The sequence below is a fragment of the Perca fluviatilis genome, chromosome 9 (genome assembly GCF_010015445.1).
Source record: "Perca fluviatilis chromosome 9, GENO_Pfluv_1.0, whole genome shotgun sequence".
In the NCBI taxonomy this organism is placed as follows: Eukaryota; Metazoa; Chordata; class Actinopteri; order Perciformes; family Percidae; genus Perca; species Perca fluviatilis.
In genome coordinates, this window is record NC_053120.1 from 10,070,670 (window position 1) to 10,089,036 (window position 18,367).

Consider the following 18,367-nt stretch of genomic DNA (forward strand, 5'->3'; position numbering starts at 1 on the left):
GTCGTTGGTTCCCTGGTCCCCTGGTCCCCCCTGTTCAATATAAACTGCGTACTGTCGAAAGGCAATAGTATATTTGAAACCAATTTGAAAATGCTGTTTCAAAAGGCGGGCGGAGGGCTCGCGATTGTAGAGGGGTGCAAGTTTTAAATCGGATAGGCTCTCCTCAAAGGCATTCGTAGTGTTGCAGGTTTCAGACAATCCGACAAGCACTTTGTTTGAAGCATACAGGCAGCTTAAATCTTAAACACACGGGATGAACGGTGTCATTCTGCTGATATGGAAGAAAATTACAAATTAACTATTTTGTTGTTTTGGAGGACTTGTTGCTTTAATGAGATTAGCAACCGATGAAGAAGAAGGCAGGCCCTGCTCTGAAAACACACACTTATTCTCTCAATTTAGAGTTCACACCCCTCATGTGTCTCCTGTTGCTCCCTGATCCCTGTTGTCCTTTGGTGTACCCCGCCAACACGCATGCACACACACACACACACACACACACACACCCCTCCCAAACCGCACCCCTCTCCAAGGTCAGTGTCTTATTCAAATGGTACTGTGTATGTGTTAAGGTTTCTCTCTCTCTCTCTCTCTCTCTCTCTCTCTCTCTCTCTCTCTCTCTCTCTCTCTCTCTCTCTCCGGCCTTTTGTGTGTCTCCTTCTAAAGAAGCTGTCAAGCTGTACTGTTTAATGGCTCACAGGAGGGACAAAAAGCATACTTTGTTTTGTTTTGTGTGCCTGCCATAGCATTCGGCTGAGAGTGAGTGGAGGAGAGAGGGAAGGGGGGGGGGTGTAACATGTAATTTACTGTTTGCCCCACTCTACTGTACATTGCTTTAGTCATGCTAATGCTGCTCTTTGTCGGGCTGAGGAGATAGCCATCAATCAGCTGTCAATTGGTCAGTTGGAAAGAAAAAAGAGAGAGAAAGAGAAGGCCCCTGTTCCCTCCCTCCCTCGTCCTCTTCTTCTTCTTCTTCTTCTCCTCTGCTACCTAGCGGACTTGGGGGTCCTGGGAAAGCCTGGCACCTGGATCCAGATCTGGATCTGAAGTCCAGGTGGAGGTCAGGAGAAGGATCTGGGGCAAAGCAAAAATGCAAAAGCATAAAAATAAGTCTGTTGCAATCTGTTTTTGTGTCGTCATGATTAGCTGTCTGTGTCCAAAAGCCCTCAGAGTCTTTGTTTTCCTGTTGTTGTTTTTAAAAGAAGTATCTAATTGTGATATGACACCTCTTGAAACTTGCAGTGCCACTCACAGCCGTCGGCCGCTGTCAGCAGAGGACGAACCCTTTATTATGCTAGCTAATGTTAGCGCTAAGATAAGCTAACAGGCCCATTAGTGCCAGTTCATTTAGCTTGTTAGCCGAAGCCTCGGGGCTGATGACATTCATTACATATCATTAGTGCACAATTAACATGTCTCACTCAGACGTTGCTCCCAATGTTACACGACACTTTTAATCATGTTTTATGAAATGTTTCCGCCGGCATGACATGATTTATGAGTTTTACATGACAGGGCGTTCATTACATTAACCAGCCGTAATCATAAAGTCTGCTGCAGACTGATTCCAGGTCCAACGTCACAATCTGGCTCTGTCCTTGTGACTGAAACTTGAGAAGTAGTTTATTTAGAAATCATTTTTCCATCATTCTTCCATCAATTCACTTCTCATTTTATTGCTTCCTCGGCTATTAATCTTCCAGGAATGCAATTTACATTCTGCAGCACATCCCAGTGCGTCAAGGTAAAATTTCTAAAGCCGATTCAGTTCTCACGTTTAGTAGATTAGTACGTTGTTTGAAAAAGAGCCTTCAGGATAGTAACAGTGGAGATGAGGTGTGTCAGATTTCAACTGCTTTGGAAGTTAGTTTTGTAGTCCATAGTTGCCAACCTAGTTGTTTCGTGATTTTTTGCACTGACGACTCAGTTTCCATACAGAAACGGTTGATTTTGACACTAACCGCGGCAGCCAAATGCTGTGGTGGAAAGTACATTAATGCAGGTACTGTGCTTAAGTGCAATTTTGAGGTACTTGTACTTTACTTGAATATTTCCATTCCAGTTACTTCTACTGCACTACATTTAAGAGGAATATGTTGTGCTTTTTACTCCACTACATGTCTTTGACAACTATAGTTACCTTAGCAGATTAGGATTTTATGTATAAAACATATGATCACTTATCAATTATTTATATTTTAACATATGATGAATTGCTATAAATTAAACTCTCCAACAGTATATAAAATAGTTAAACACTACTACTATTTTGCTGCATAATAGTACCCTTACTTCTGAGATACATTTTTTTCTATTATTTTATTTTAAGATTTTGTGTGCAGTTTTACTTTTAATAGAGTATTTTTTCACAGTTGTATGGCAGCGTTTACTTATTAATCTTGAATGAAAAAATCTTGAATATTTTAATATTCCATGTTTGACCAAATGTGGATTTTAGATGGTTTTATGTGTCTTTGAGGGGGATTTTTCATGAGTTTTTAATCAGATACGTAAAACTGACCAATACTTTGGGAGTTTTGTATGTGTTTGGCTACTCACACTTTACTTTAGTACATCCTCAAGTCAATTTCTTGAAGAACCTTAAAAATAAGCCTAAATTTAGATTAGTGCTGGGAGATTTGGCTAAAATTAATATCACAATCTATATATAATGAAATCACAGAGCCCTTGAAGTCCTGAGATGTGATACATTTTGGTTTATGCACACAAGTATAAGCACACATAATAACTGGTGCGCAAATATTATTATAATATGTACATTAAATAAAAATATAATCTCTCAGGACTTTGGTGCTCCAAATAAAATATCAAATGTATCCAAATCACATATAAAATGATTAAATAGACGATCACTATCACCAACGATCACGGTTATGCATCATATTACAAAAAGACTAAACTTTAATAACTAATATGTTAGTTTTTGATTGATAACAAGTTTTGTTAAGCATGTTATAGAAAGTGAATATCAGAACTTCATGAGTGTTGTGCAAGGACTTTTTAAAAGCAGTTGTCGAGACGTTCCTGTTAGAGCACCTTGAGAAATCCTTTATAAAGGTCTAAAAACAAATAAGTGACAAGATAGTCCAACACACACACACACACACACACACACACACACAGACACACACACACACACACAGGGGTACAAACAGTACTATTCTCTTTTTCTCCCTATCACACTCGCCCACCCACTGATCCACACAGAGACATAGAGAGAGAGCAGTATTGATTTTGCTGTCTCCAGGCTGTTGAGAGTGTGTATGTACTTGTGTGTGTATAAAAGGGATTAGGGCCCTCGCTCAGCTGAGATACCATCAGCCATCAACCCTGCTAGTCCGCTTCGGGCTTTCCCGGCTGCCACATTGTCTATTCTGCTCCGCTATGTGAAAAATGTTGAATATCAACAATGGCTTTCAGTGGTGTATTGTTGAGTTTTTGTATGAACTAATCTTGCCTCAGTGAAAGAGACCTAGGGCTTGGACAAAACGTCTAGAGCCACAGCATTCCTAGCTGGCTCTCCCCTTGAACACTGAGCAGAAGGCTGGGGCTGAGGGAGGCAGAGTAGAGGGGAAGGCAGCCTGGAGGAGAGGCAGGGACAGGGAGAGCTGAGGCCGGGTTAGGAGCTCCGAGGCTGGGGGTTAGGAGGATGGCGGGCCAGGGTAAAAGTGTGGAGGTGGGAGTGCGACGTGGGCACAGGAATGCGGTTAAGGTGGGAGAAAGGTGAAATACAAGGAGGCCGCGATTAAAGTGCCATAGCTGGGAGAGGAACGAGAGCTAGAGACGAGGGACAAGGTGAGGAGAAAGTGTCACACTGAGGAGGAGGAGAAGGCCAGGTAGGGAAGATTAAGTGATGGTGGAAAAGAACTGGGAGTCAACTGAGACTAGGTTGGCTAGGGGTTGAAATATAAATGCATATAAATTATGTACGAGTGAGGAAGCCTGAAGATGTCTAAAGCCAGTTAAGGTATGAGTGCTAGACTATTTTGGAGGTGAGACAGGTAGCAAGGCAACAAGAGACCAACACATGGGCAGAAAAGGAGACAGGAATTTAGTATTCCAGCTTTAGGAGTGGGGAGTCTTTTTTGCTTTTCCTGCCATGGATGTAGTGCTGGTTTGGACAGCGGCTGGCGTCCAATCAGACAACAGGACTGTAGGCCTTGTCATAACGACAACCATGACATCACTGCAAGGTAAGATGACTGAAAGATTGGTCGAATGATTGACTGACTCTGTGACTTTGTTACCGACATAGAATAGTTTGATTGGCAATCTGACTTTCTGATTTTTTTGTTGATTATTCTGTCTCTCTCACTCTGCTTGAAACAAGCTGTACCAAGAGTCCATGTGTGGGTGCGGATATAGAAAGTGTGAGGAATAACTGACAGAGGCCACAAAGAATTTTCATACAGGCTTTCCTGGCTGTGCTGGTCTTAGTATTCAGATTTATTTGGTAGCAAAATGCCTGTGTTGCAGCTCATAGTGGGGTTTCTGTCTATATTGCCATCTCTGTACTATCCCTCAGTCTGTCTCTTTCCTGCCCCGCTGTGTCTGATGAAGCTCCTGCAGATAGAATAAGAGAGGTGGAGCTGTTATTGAGTCGATAGTGATATTTTTTTCACTCCGTTTGTATCAGATTCGGCTTTCAAAATATGCCTTGGAGTCATGGTAGAGGCGCCATGTTAAATAAACATTTTTTTTTAGATGTATTCCATTTCAACCAATTTATACACCCAGAACTAGTAGGTCTGACCCCTCCACACATACACTCCGGTCTGGGTTGTTTGCACTTCTTTAAAACGAACACAATCACCCTGGGCGGTGCCAAGATCCGGTCGCAAAGACGCATTTCTGCAAAATAGACTAAGGAAGGAACTTGTTTAGGTGGAACATTTGCACCCCTGCAAAAGAAAATAACACATACAATATTAAATGAAGTTTCTTCACACAATACCGTAAAATGAGCTATTTAAATGAGCTGGATACATTGTTAAACGTAATTTGCTCTTACCAGTATATCGCCGTGTGTATTTTGTCCATAGCAAATCACTGTCAATCAGTCCCAAAACGTCTCTGGTAGTAAATGCCATATTCTTTGTAAATCAATATAAGCGTTCACTGAAAAACGGCCTGCCTTGTTGCATGACAGGGGCAGATCTACAGGGGGGCAAGGGGGGGCAGCTGACCCCCCACTGTAGGGCCTTGCCCCCCCCAAACCCCGTCTACTTTAAAGCTTTTAAAACATTGAAATAAACAATAAATTTATATTAATTAATAAAAATAATAATTGTAGATGTAATCTCAGCCCCTTGCCCCTCAAATACCCCCTTACTAAACCATCATCAAACTCTTTTCAAAATTTTTTTGTGGTCCCCCTCCCCTTGTAGGCTGGTGGTTTTTTTTTGCTCCCCCCCCCCTCCCAGTTTTTTTTTTTTTTTTTTCTTTTAAATTTTATAAAAAAACACCCCCTCCATCCTTCGTCCGCTTATCCGGGTCAGGTCACGGGGGCAGCAGCTCCAGCAGGGGACCCCAAACTTCCCTTTCCCAAGCCACATTAACCAGCTTCGAGAGCTTTACCTTCTGGCTCAGCTCTCTTTTTGTCACAACGGCGCGATAAAGTGAATGTAATGCTGCCCCCGCTGCGCCGATACTCTGACCAATCTCCCCCTCCATTGTCCCCTCACTCGCGAACAAGACCCCAAGGTACTTAAACTCCTTCACTTGGGGTAAGGACTCATTCCCTACCTGGAGAGAACCATGGCCTCAGATTCACATTCTGCTGCAAACCGATCCAGTGAGTGCTGAAGGTCACAGGCCGATGATGCCATCAGGACCACATCATCTGCAAAAACCAGTGATGAGCTCCCCAGCCCACGACTACGCCTCAATATCCTGTCCATGAATATCACAAACAGGATTGGTGACAAAGCGACTTACTGCCGAGAACCCGGACACAGCTCTCACTTTGGTCATACAGACATGGGATGGCCCTGAGAAGGGTCCCCTCACCCCATACTCCCGCAGCACCTCCCACAGTATCTCCTGGGGGACCCGGTCATATGCCTTCTCCAGATCCATAAAACACATGTAGACCAGATGGGCATACTCCCAGTAGTTTGCGTGAGTGAAGAGCTGGTCCGTTGTTCCACGACCAGGACGGAATCTGCGTTGTTCCTCTTCAATCTGAGGTTCAACTATCGGCTGAACCCTCCTTTCCAGCACCTTGGAGTAGACTTTACAAGGGAGGCTGATAGGTGTGATACCCCTGTGATTGGCACACACCCTCTGGTCCCCTTTTTTGAACAGGGGAACCAGCACCCTGGTCTGCCACGCCTTAGGCACTGTCCCAAACTTCCACGCAATGTTGAAGAGGCGTGCCATCCACGACAGCCTCTCCACACCCAGAGCTTTCAGCATTTCTGGATGGATCTCATCAATCCCCGGTGCTTTGCCACTGTGGAGTTGTTTGACTACCTCAGCGACTTCCACCAGGGAAATTGACGACAATCCCCCATCATCCTCCAGCTCTACCTCTAACATAGAGGATGTGTTAGTTGGATTCAGGAGTTCCTCAAAGTGCTCCTTCCACTGCCCTATTACCTTCTCAGTTGAGGTCAGCAGTGTCCCATCCTTACTGTACACAGCTTGGATGGTTCCCCGCTTCCCCCTCCTGAGGTGGCGAACGGTTTTCCAGAAGCATCTAGGTGCCGACCGAAAGTCCTTCTCCATGTCCGAACTTCTCCCACACCCGCTGCTTTGCTTCTTTCACGGCAGAGGCTTTCGGTACTCTGCAACTGCCTCCGGAATCCTCTGGGATAACATATCCCGGAAAGACTCCTTCTTCAGTCGGACGGCTTCCCTGACCACCGGTGTCCACCACGGTGTTCGTGGGTTACCGCCCCTTGAGGCACCTAAAACCCTAAGACCACAGCTCCCTGCCGCAGCTTCAGCAATGGAAACTTTGAACATTGTCCACTCGGGTTCAATGCCCCAGCCTCCACAGGGATGTACAAAAACTCCATGCGGGACTCCATTCAAGGTCTCCAAGAAGGCCGAATACTCTGAGCTTTGCTAAAAGCGAGTCAACATCAACAACAGCGTGTCTATTATGTTAGCCAAAAGTTCCCCCTTGTGACTTGTAAGAGCATTCTGCCCTTTGATTAGTTTCGATTTTAGTAAAGACAAGAACAGCTTAACACAGAATATTACAAACTGGCTTGTTTGAATTCATAAAGTTTACAGAGGGTCGCCGTTTCGGTGGAGTTATGTTACAACACACTACACAGTGCTTGCTGAGAACCATCATTTGTATGTGATTTGTTAAGGAGTACTATAAAATCCACTTCTCTTACATATCATGGCAATAAGGCTGCACAAATTAAACCAGGTGACATCTTTTACTGTCAAACTGGGAAAACAACAAATACAATGGGATTAAGTAGGCTAGTCTAAACATAACTGTTGTGCGCATTCAATAAATCTCTTCTGATGTTATGTTTGTTAGGCTAGTTATTAGCTACAGGGCCCCAATACAAGGATGACCAGAGCTTTTCACATCTTGAAGTGTGCAGGCCAGAGTAGCTGGAGATATTAGCTGAAGCCTAAAAGTGGGGATAGTGCCAGCCAAGACAATTCTGACTAATGCACAGGAGGAAGAGAAGGAGGGAAATTAAGAAGGAGAAGGCAGTAAACTGGAGAGACCAGGCGGGTCAGAGCAGGAGAAGACCACAGAAAGAGATGCAGAAATAAGTGAAAGAGAAGAGGGAAAGGAAGAATTGACTGTGAGGGATGAAGAGGAGGCTGCAGATTCAGAGAGAGGGACAGAGGCAGGGAGTGATCTGGAGGAGGCAGATGAAGATGACAGGGAGGAAGAGGCCTGCAGTTACCCCTGGACCATATGGTATGATTTTATTCTCCTTCCATATAAATTGCGCTACAGTAGCATAACATGTCATGTCACTCAGTAAAATTACATGTTTTCAGTTTTTTGACTATTTCTATTCTTTTGTATATGTTATAGGGTTAGATAAGATGTACATATATACAAAGATTATCTAATTATGTTTTACAGTTTCTGTATCGTAGCATTTGTTTGACATTTTGTTTGATCATAATTGCTGATAAAATAAGACACATTTTTTTCTGTTCTATTTGTCTGAATCAGTAAATATGATCAAGCCATTTAATTCAATTTCAGCTCAATTAAATTGTATTTATAGTATCAGATCGTAACAAGAGTTCACTCTTCTCAAGACACTTTACAGATAGAGTAGGTCTATTCCCCCAAGAGCAAGCATTTGGTGCAACAGTGGCGAGGAAAAACTTCCTTTTGGGCAGAAACCTCAGACAGACCCAGGCTCTTGGTGGGCAGCCATCTGACGCTGCCAGTTGGGACACAGAGACAGATACAGATATAGAGAATTATGATTCATAATAATTATAGCAGTTGGTATGATGAACGGTGGCAATTATAGTAACAATAAAGATAATGGAACTATGACTAAAAATAATAGTTGTAGCAGTTCAGGGCGAAGCAGGGTGTTGTGGGGCATAGCAGTGCCTTTACATATGGGGGTTCCCATGTACCGTCTTCCACTGCCACCCTGCCAATATCTCTTGCTACCCCTTTGCCACCCCATGTAAAATTTTCTAGATCCGCCACTGATTGCACGATCCAAATTTTCTTCAAAACTTGCCATTTTTAGCGTGTAGCTTGCTAGCTCAAAGTTTGTTGTTGTTTCCCAAAACGAACAACAGATTTGAAAGACAATTGGTGTTCCGGCGATTATCTAATGAACCGTCTTTAGTCGCTGGGACAATTCATCCTGCAAACATTCACACAGGAAACTGGCCTGTATGATGATGAGCAGAGGAGAGTTCAACATGCCTTGCTTAGTAATAATGATTGTTTAAAGAAGAAAGTGATGTATGGTGTATCTATTCTACATTGTAAACAGTATATACTATAATAGTGTTTTTGCAAATACGTTTAATTGTTTTATACTAACAGGAAATGGTACAATACTTGGTTTTTGTTTTATTAGGTGATTCTGGAGGTCTTTCTCCACCATCTAAATATGATTAGGTTTTTCTTTTTTCCTCAGTTTTTGTTGCATTATAGGAAAAAAGTGTACATTGACAGCATACTCAGAACTCAATGGTTTATATGCATACTGATACTCGTACCACTACTAGACTTGTGTGTACATTATTTTTCCTCTTTTCCAGTTAGAACACACTGCATACTCAAAACCTGCTTAGAATTAGTACGTAGTATTTAGATATTTAGTTTGTGCTCTCAAATTGTCCAAGCTGCTCAAACCGGTAACATCTGGTCTAACACTCTCAGTGGCCTCTCCTGACCTGCAGAGTGTAGTTTTGTGGGATTTAAGAATTAATTTACTTTGGATGCGTTAATACATAGAACATTTAAGAAGTTAGGAACAAGTTAAAAGCTCATTCTATATTTCTGTAAATACCCTTTTCTTTTCACAATTTGTACAAGGTAACCATATTAAAACATTGTGTCTGTATTTATGGATTCTTCATATTTCTCATTAAATTTCAGAGAGAGAAACACTCACAGTGGAGTGGTACTTTTCTCACACTGTCGTCAGTGGCACCGCAGGGTCTGTTGGGGTCAACATGTGTGTGTGTGTGGCAGTTCAGGGTCAGTGCCACGGAAACCTGAAATTGAGAGATGGCTGGCTTAACCCCTTACCCCTAATGTACAGACACAGGCACACACACACACACACACACACGCACGCACACACACACACACACACACACACACACACACACACACACACACACACACACACACACACACAGACATGTGAACAGCAGTGCAGTCTAATCGGCAGCCCCTGGTGATTTGTCCTCTCAGCTTGAAGCCCTGTCATTTCTCCCTGCTCTCTTCACAATTACAGCCCTGAACTGAACTAGAAAATCTGCTCCAATCTAGCAATTAGTCCTGAGGGCCTGTGTGTGTGTTGTGTGTGTGTGTGTGTGTGTGTGTGTGTGTGTTTTGTGTGTGTGTGTGTGTGTGTGTGCGTGCACACTCTCTCTTTGTGTTCCAATCCTTGTAAGGACCAATAAAGAAGACTAAAGTTGGTGACAGCCAAATAGTGATTTTGTGTTTCTGAGACATTGATATGTTGTGGTCAAATTAATATTTTTACCTTCTTGTGATTTATTGTAAACTTGTCCACAGTAAAGATGATTGTTAGCCTCACACTAATTAAAAACTGAGACAGCTTTCATCCTGAGCCCCTTTAGAGGATGCTGCAATGTATTGCACATGTCTGCAATTATTAGAAACTTTAACTTTAGCTCCATTCACACTTGAAGAACAGCAACATCTTCCTATTTTGGGCTGTAAATCAGTAAAGAAGAGTTTGTCTTATAGCCTACATATAGGCGTACATTTCAAACATCAATATATAAGTTACTATTATTAACTCGGTTTAATTATTGTGTGAGGGATGAATGTTAAGGATGTCTTAATTAAGATACAGCTCTCGTGGACCATCAGTGAAGCAACGATTTCGCAACTTGTCTCAGTCTGAATTTAGTGAAGAAGATAAAGGTTTTGGAAAAGATTTTACTCATTTTTTAAACCTTTAATCAACATACACCATGGAAGGACTGCACCTTCTTCAGTGTTTTGTGCTGTTAAGCAATACAAGACCAAATCCACAATTATGCAGTGTAAAGGCTGTTGCTCTTTTTTCCACATTTTTGTGTATGGGAAGCCAAGTCAGTTGTATTTGTAGCCCAATATCACAAATCACACATTTGCCTCCAGGGGGCTCAAGGCAATTGACTCAAAAGTAATATAATGAAATTAAAAATGTAAACATGACAGTGCTGTTCACCCTCCAACCCTCTGAATGCAAACTGCATAAAAAAAAAATATAACTCATATAAAGTAGTTATACTTACTCAAAGTACTCAAGAACATGCATATAACCACTTGCATGCCAAATGATGGCATTCCTTACTAGCATGACTTGTCCTCATTATAACAACATATGACTTGGCTGGCTGAGACATGTATTGACTATGCCATAAGCCTATAAATAAAGAGAGTGAAAGACAGCCTCGAGTTCAATAGGTTTAAGGTAATCCAATGCAGAATCCTTACAAGCTAGCAAATTCAAATGAAAATGTGAGTCTGTGAAGATGAGAGAATGAAGTGGACAGAGGAGGAGAGGAGTGCAGCGTGGTCAGGATGGGATGCAGTGCGGGGGTGGAGAGAAGGTTTTCGTGGCCAGGGGGAAGGCAGGCCTGACTGCGCAGCGACAGAGATGCTTAGTGCCGCCTGGCTTCCTCCTAAAGACTCGGCCTCCTTTCCCCCCACGCATCTCGCTCCTGTGTCTCCTCTCTTTCCTCTGCCACCACTCTCTCCTTCCCTTACCTCTCTCCTCCTTTTGTCCCTTCCCTCCTTCACCCTCCAGTTCCTCGCTCTCTTTTTCTCACTCCATTCCTCAATTTCTCTCACTTGCTTAGTTTTCTTCCCCCCCTTCCTCGTCTGGGCCATTACAGACACTCAGCAGCGGGCTGAGAGGCGGGGGTATGTGGCTGGGGAGATTGAGGGGGGGACAAAAGCCCTGAGATGCAGCGGTCCGCCGAGAGTGGCTGGCTTTGAAAAGAAGCCGGGCGGCTTCTTAATGCAGCGGGTGGATGGACAGACTCGGATAGACAGACAGAGCAGACTCAGCCCTTTATCCTCATCTTTATCCTCATCTTTTAGCTGATGCCTGTTTTGGCCAAAAAAGCACATCATCCGCCTTGTGCCCTTTCCTCTACGCCTGATGTTTTATCAAACACATTAAGATGTGATGGAGGGATAGGTGGAGGGATGAGAAAAGGAGGGTAATACAGCTGAAGGCCAGACACTTAAGAGGCTGATGGAGAAAACTTTACCGCTCCCTAAAGAAAGGAGAAGCAAACATGGATGGGATAGAAGAGTGTGTGCGTGCATTTATTTCAGAGGTTTGCATCTCTTTTATTGTACATTAAGACATTACACTTTAGTGTTTCACAATCCCTGTTGTGAAGCTGCCGTTATAAAGTATTGACAGTGAAGTTGGATGCAGCACATTAAAGATATAAAATGCCATATTTCTGCATTAAGATCTCATTAGCTTAGCTAATAAACCCACCACACTAAAACACTGATATGCAAAAATGAAACCTAAGGCTTTTTATGTTGACTTTATTAAAGTAAAATAATTTTACATATCCATAACTCTGTGTGACTCTAATCTTTGTGACACACCAACAAGAAAAATGACTTTTCTTCAAAAGCTTCAATAGTAAACAGATGAGTTGAATGGATTTACTGTCCAACTCCCATCTCTTAAAAACCTAATTCTCCGACCAATTATGGCAGTTTGTATTCATATTGTATTATTTTGCTCAGATGGGAGGGGCCTTCACATGATATTTTCTGCCTAGGTTTATTTACTTGTATTGGCTGTCTCTTTGTTGTGGGTGGTGTAAGAGTATTATGGATTTGGCTCTGAGAGCTTAGCTGGTCTGCGATTCTGATATCAGCTGGACTGTGATCAAATGCAACAAGCTCAAAATCCACTTTAATCAGCGCAGCGTTAGTTTACCGATGAGGAGACTTCACAACAACCGCAGCTCAGGGACGTTTCTGAGAAGTCAGGGGAAAATACAAAGACTTATTGACACTTTTGTGTGTATCCTAATACACTTTAAAGAAGCTAAAGTTGCATGGAAAACAATTTTGGAGATCAATGTTGTAATCTGGAAACAAGGGTTTGAATGACAATGGTGTGAGAGCTCTGTGAAGTTTTGTGGATCATTACTGAATTATAATTACATATTATAGTCTTACAGTTCTGTTTATTGGTATATTAGACATCTTAAAACTGTGTAAGATCGCTTTAACTGTTTGGGCTCTATCTCTTATTGTTTTTGTGTTTCAGTATTCCCAAAGACCACTTGTTAATTAAGCCAAAGTGCAGTTGATGCAGTTTCATTATTGCATTACATTCATCTAGATTTACAGTTGAAAATTAGCCAGCTGGCTGACACTGGCACGTTTACAGAAATGTGGATTAATGTGCATTGTCCTCATAAATAAATAATAACAAAAAAATCTTAAAATGTCTATCTATTTTAAAATATTGATTAGCACATAAAATATCTTCACACAACGAAAAACGGTGTATCTCAATAGGGACATATGTGACACAACACAGCTTTTTCTTGGAGAAATGATGACAATTATCAGGAAGTAGTAAATATTTGTCTGTGATTACTAAACATATAGAGACCCAACACAGTGACTTGGATTAAACCCTTTTGTTGCCAGTCAGAATAAATTAACATATAGAAGAGTATTTGTGTGCTCAGCCTTGGTATGAAGGGATGAACATTTTGTTAACTTAAAGCTCCTATAATCAACATTTTTATGTGAGCGGTGGATCAAATGACTAGGTGTCAGTTTTAGGCTAACTATATTTCTGTAAATTAAGCTAAAGCATGTTGACATTATGCAACTTGTGTTATAGTGGAACAAGGGATAAATCAGAAAGCTATGCAGTATTATGTTTGCAAGTGCCTTAGCTTGCTAAAACATAGCTAACATTAGCTTACTAACAGCTAACTTGTCCTCTCTGGTAGAAATAGGTTGCTAAAATAATCATTTATCATTTATTATTTATTAATCAACATTTTTCCTAGCTACAGGCATTTTGTTAACGTTTCAGCCTTTGGTTGCACATTGCGGTGCCAATTGTTTTCCCGTCCAGTGGGCGTGGCTTTCAGAGTATAACTCATTGCACTCTATAGCTGCCTTCAAATGGGGTTGTGTTTACCGTGCTCACCAGAAAAATACATATGTTATATATATATTATATTCACAACCCTGTGCAGACGACCCTCTGCCTCCTAATGTTACAACTCCACTGCTCGTTTAGCCATTACTGTAAAACCTCACCTCTGTGACTTGCCACAAGTCTGCTTATACGGAAGTTTACACACATAAAAATGGCTGCCACTTTGACCATTCTGCTACGTTGATTTGAATGGGAATGGTCTTTTTTATTTTATTTCTATGGGGGGCGGCCTCTGGCTCACCCAGTGGGAGCGTTCACCCCATGTTGGCTGGGTCCTGCAACGGCGCGGGGTTCGGGTCCGACCTGCTGCCCTTTGCTGCGTGTCATCCCCTGTCTCTCTCCCACTTTCTGGTCTATCCACTTTCAAAAATAAAGGGAAAAGCCCCAAAAAATAATCTTTAAATAAATTTAATTTCTATGGTCTGGAGTCTTGTTGATATGAGCTTCAGGTTTTCAGAATTGTGTGCATAGTTCCATTTTTTGTGCATATACAGTGAAGAAAAACTGTAATACAGGATTTTTTTTCCACAAAATGTGTCACTAGACACCCAGTCTGTAATACTGCAAATATATAAATATTGCAATACTTTCATCAGTGGGCCATAGGCTCAATCACCGTTGTGTTACCTCGTTCAGTGATAGATAGTGACTTAACAGAGATTTATTTAAATAAATTTTTCTTTTTGTAACCACAAGCTCACAAGTTCTATTTGAGGGCAGCAACAGTTTAACTGACATTGTTACATTCACCATTTTGTCAGATCTGTGACCAAGCAAATTCTAAACTTGTTGGACCTTTATCTGTACGTAGGCTATGCATATTAGCTGTTTTGTGACTTTGTAATTTCAGATATTAGTTTTTCCTTAATCGGTGTAATGATATCCACGTTATGCTAGTTGTCTGAGGCTAATGTGTTGCTTGTGTTTGTATCAGAGTCATTGGGGTTATGTGTGAAGCAGTATCAATACAGTAATAGAGCAGCTCATTGGATCCTAATGAAATGTTTAAAGAGTGTTGCTTGAATAACATCAGTCAGCCATTCTCCCTTTCTATACTTTAACAGTCATTCGCTGAGCCAATAGCTTGTTAATTTTGTGAAATCAATTCCATGACTTTAGATCCCTAAAAAAAATATACATTTATTTATTTTAAAATAAATGGAGGCACAGCATTTTTCTGCCTGTATTATAGAGTATTTGACCTCATTGTGAATGCATATTAGCAGAAGCATGGATAGACTATCAAACAAAGAGGTTATAAGAGATGAGAGAGGATGGTTTTATTGCACAACAATAGGTTTATAAGGCTTAAACTGATCTGCAGCATACCTACAACAATGGCCAAACACACACACACATGCAGGCATGCACATGTATGCATACAGCAACCCCAATCAACCTGAGCATGTGCCAACAAGTTACACACACAGTCAGAATAGCCAAATCCGGCTAGCCCTCTCCTAAGTCCGGCCAAGTCCATTTACTGTTGATGCAACACACACACACACACACACACACACACACACACACACACACACACACACTGCCCAACAGCCAAAACCCAGTGACACCCAGGCCAACTCCCCATTTAACACGGAAACACACACTATGTAAAATGTGACCACACAGCTTAGCCCCCCAGTAAGACCCACATAGCAGACCATAGCTGTGTGTGTGCGTGTGTGTGTGTGTGTGTGTGTGTGTGTGTGTGTGTGTGTGTGTGTGTGTGTCACTGCGGTCAGTACTGAGGCCTTTCCCTGCGGATGGGGAGTGCGAATGGAGGGATGGAGAGGCAGGCAGAGAGAGAGAAAGAGGATTAGAGTGATATGGAGACAAAGAACAACAATAGTTTGTCACATTTTGTCAGAGAGGATTTTATGGAAAAGCTGATTTGGAGTCTGCCACCAACAAACAACGATCGGAAATATGGGATTTATTACTAAATCAGTTTGAGAATTTGCATGAAGTTTATCAACGCCTAAGTGTGTGTGATACTTTCTAAATGTGTGTGTATGTGTGTGTGTGTATGTGTTTGTGCAAACTTAATCGACATCTCAATGGAAGTACATTTCAATGATATAAAAGTTGTTTTACATTGGATGTGTGAGCACTGCATTGGTATTTCTTTTATGTTGGATACAATACTAACTAGTTTACATTAATTACGGTTAGTTAATGCTTATTGTAATGTACATTATTGGCATTTCCTGCTGATTTAACATGGCGTTCCATGAACACTTTGTCAGCAAGTGTTGGAAGTACATCAACATGTGTTGTCCCTCACTCACACTGCACGTGCTGGAAATGACTTTTCTGTCAAAAGCAGTTGCTGAATAGGATGATGAGCACAAGCTCAACACATTAATCCACACAATACATAATTAGTATCTGGAGTCTTTTACTGATCATGATTCAAGGAGAACAAGTAATATAGTCTCAATTGTTGTGATATTTCTCTGTGAACTTTGTTGAAGATCCGAAAAATATCCAATAATATGATCCTTGGAACCATAAGCCAACTTTCCACCAAATCATTTTTTTTTTTTTTTTTTTTATACTTTGCTAACTAATACAAATACGCCACAGTGAAGATACATCCTTGATAGAAAAAAAAAATCCTTACATCTATTTAGTACTTTTAACATACACTTAATGTGATAATGTATGTTTGGGGAGTACATTACTCTGCACAGGAATGTGTTAAACTTGAGTTGCCTTAGACTTACTTCCCATTGCATCCCTGCTGTCCTCTAAATGAACCAAATAAACATCAGTTAGTTGATCAAATAAACATTTTGTGCATCTGCTGAAGGATTACTGCTCATGTACCTCTTCTTACTTGCTAAACAAAGCATTACTGCAGCATCAAAGCCTCTGAGGTTCAAGAGAATGTCGCCTGGGCAGCATGGGGGGGGGGGGACAGCAGGATCGGTTGGAAGTAAATGAAATGATTTAATGTTTCAGAGTCGGCCTCGCCCCTGGGGAACGGAACGATATGGGCTCCTAATTGACACAAGGTCAACTGCTTCTCTCTCTCTCTCACACACACACACACACACACACACAACACACACACACACACACACACACACACACACACACTGCTTTCTGTTTCACACTGTTTCTGTTTCAGCTGCCTCTCTCTCCGTTTCTCTCTCTCACACACACACATTACAGTCTTGCCAGTAGCCAGACCAGTCCAGTGCTGGCCGGTGCCGGACAAACAAAGGCCTGTGCTGTCTGACTAGAATGATGGATGACCACCAGTCTCATATTTTATAGGGATTTCATAGGAGTCAGTCCGTTCCCAGGCTGAGCTACAAGTCAATAGCCTTCTATGAGGCTTCCCAAAATCTCTGTGTCGACATGTTTATGAAATCTTGAAAAAAAAAAGCAGAAATGTTTTATGATTTTATTAGGACTGAATCAGCCATTGATGGAGCAGCAGTTAACGACAGCTGAAAGTGATTAGCTGGGAGTGGAATGTTTTATTAGTGTCAGTATAAGCTGATTGACAGAACCCCAGTGGTCATTATTGTTCACTTGTGGAGGATGTGGACACATTATGCACAGCAGTTGTCATTTGAAAGTGTGTTTTGTGCTTTTAATGGGACCGCGTTGCTGTGGTACCTTTTTTTTTGAAAGAGTAAATATCTGTCTTAACAACTCATTTAGTCTGTTATTGAGTCCTGAAATCTTGTTTTCTTAAGACAAGCTGAAAATAAGCTGCTGATGGGGTGGTATTATTACACTTCATTTCAAATTGGCTTATTTGAAACATTTTCTAAAATCAAAGGCAATTTTCTCTTCATGCTGATGCAGTGGTCTGCTTTATTCTGTTGTGTTTTGATATTGTAATTTCTAGAAAATAACAAGCACTAAAACTTGAATTAGTTTGCCTTTGTGGCCTTGGGGTTTTGGATGCTGGCTATGGTTCATGTTTGGCCTTGGATCTTTGTTGCATGTCATTTCTTCCCTCATTTCCTCTCACGTATCTTTTGTTCACTATCAAAATAAAGACAAAAATGCCCCACAAACTACTGGTATAAAGAAATAAAACAGAATCCGGGCAGCTGCGGGAAGGACTGAGCCTTTGTATATTGCGCGCACGCTCAACCTGGTGAGCTACCAGGGCGCCCCGTGTTCGCTCAGACACACCTTCTATAATCTGTCGCGCCTGCTGGACCGTTGCTGACCTTAGCTTGATCCTCAAAACGGTTTGGACCACCATCTTGGCCTTCAGTGAAGTTGGAAAATTCGGGAGGGAGAAAAGCCTTCCCATTTAAATGAACTTTAAGTTGCAAATGCCTGGTCACTTGTGGCACTGGATTCAGTGTCACTGTCCTGGATTCAAGCAGAGCATGTTCAAGCAGTCTTTACAGGTTCCACTGTGTTCTTAGTATCTGAGAAGAATTTTGAACCTGAGTCGGCATCTCAGCTCTTAGCGTAGATATTCTAATACCCGAGTG

At 41.7% G+C, this 18,367-nt stretch overlaps 1 long non-coding RNA gene across 4 annotated transcripts in view; it reads left to right on the plus strand.

Annotated features, from left to right (window-relative positions):
- The window catches only part of LOC120565490, a 174,163-nt gene that overhangs the window by 84,951 nt on the left and 70,845 nt on the right, over nt 1–18,367 (plus strand). The window contains exon 1 of one of the 4 annotated variants that reach the window (XR_005640259.1): nt 3,516–4,214. The exons of the other annotated variants lie outside the window; for them this stretch is intronic. This is a non-coding gene — a long non-coding RNA (uncharacterized LOC120565490). Of the gene's footprint in view, nt 1–3,515; nt 4,215–18,367 lie in introns of those variants that run through there. 4 annotated transcript variants of the gene reach the window in all.